General features: G+C 64.1%; 1 protein-coding gene across 1 annotated transcript in view; it reads right to left on the bottom strand.

Moving 5' to 3' along the window:
* The window catches only part of ZNF414 (zinc finger protein 414), a 14,937-nt gene extending 14,603 nt beyond the window's left edge, over positions 1–334 (bottom strand). The window contains exon 1 of the mRNA XM_019557075.1: positions 315–334. The gene's annotated coding sequence lies outside the window, so the exon portion shown is untranslated. The remainder of the gene's footprint in view (positions 1–314) is intronic.
* Positions 335–1,402: the final 1,068 nt, after the last annotated feature.

Genomic DNA, 1,402 nt, shown 5'->3' with positions numbered 1-1,402 from the left:
GCGCCCGGGGGATCCCCGGGGGTGCGGGCCGGACGCGTCACAATGGGAACGTTCCAAAACGTCACTGCTGCGGCGCGTTGGCACGCAGCGCTCCCCGCCCGGGGGGGTCCCTCCCCTCCCCTCCCCCACACCAGTAGGGGCGGCCGCCCGGGATGGGGGCAGGGAGCCGGGGCGCGGCGGTGTGGCCGCAGCGGAGCGGGGCCCGGGCGCTGCCCCAGGGGGCTCCGGCTGGGCAGGGGGGGCCCGGAGGACCGAGCAGGAGCGCGGCCCCTGCCCCTAACCCGGCTCGCAACAGCACGTGATTTTCCCCGCACCTTTCTGCAGCCCTTCCCGCAGCGTTGGGCCTATCCCGCGGCTCGAGCTCGTCTGTCCCCTCGTGTTTAAGCCGAGGGTTACCGTGCGTCCCTGCCCGCAGGCTTCCCATGCCCTTTGTTGGGAAGACGGGCCCCGCTCCACCCCCAGAAAAGCCTGCAGAGCCCAGCCTGTGCCCAGGGAAGGTTTGCTGGCAGCGCTGTACCTAGGCCTGGCGGCCCTGGGTGAACTTATAGTATCGGCCCCCGCTTTGCCAGCGATAACGATAATAAAAATTACCGTTCTCAGGCCCCCTTTGCGTCTGGGCCCTGGGCAGCAAGCCAGTGCACCCATGCCCGCGTCTGGCCCCCTTTGCTGGGTCATGAGAGGTCCCAGCAGGTCTCCAGCACTGGGCCCCACCAAGTTTTGAATGGCTGGAAGGAAGGAGACGAGTGCCAGCCCTCATGTCCAGGGGGGCCTCTCAGACGCACAGGAAGCCTCCAGGTCGCATTCGGCTCTAAGCGATCTTGTCTCTAGGCGGAGGCTCCGCACGTTTCCCTCAGACCAGCCCCCATTGCTGCAGGGAGACGTCCTGCTTTTGGTAGGAGGGTCCTTTTAGGGGAGACCCTTGCACCTGTCTCACCAGCTGCAGCCTTGAAGATCTGGGTTCTGCCCTAAGCGCTGCCGCCCACCTGCCAGCTGACCCCAGGCCTGCCGCGGCGTACCTCCCTGCCTCCTTTTCCCTATCTGCCATGCCATCAGGACAGTGGCCTCCTTTGCAGAAATGCCTGGAAGTCCCCCGTGATCCCTCATGCTTGCACGGTACCGGTTGTGCTGGGGTAAATGAATAACCAGGCTGCTGTAATTATTCCCAAGCTAGGCATTTTTCTTCTAAGGTCACGGAAAGAAACCCAAAGGCATTAAGAGAAGAAATATGTCGTGAGGGCCCCGGCAGGGCCTTAACTCTGCCCCAGGCGTAGAATAATGCCAAGTGACGCGGTGTCCGGGTTAGAGGCTGGGAGCCGGGATGGGAGACAGGAGAAGCAGTAGGGCCTGCTTTTCACCGCTCCTGGGCTGCCTGCGCTTTTCATTGGTATCGGCTGGGTCTGGA

Source organism: Crocodylus porosus, unplaced genomic scaffold (assembly GCF_001723895.1).
Source record: "Crocodylus porosus isolate Cpor-Errol unplaced genomic scaffold, CroPor_comp1, whole genome shotgun sequence".
NCBI lineage: Eukaryota > Metazoa > Chordata > Crocodylia > Crocodylidae > Crocodylus > Crocodylus porosus.
The sequence above is the reverse complement of the archived record's forward strand: the minus strand, read 5'-3'. Positions and strand labels throughout refer to the sequence as shown.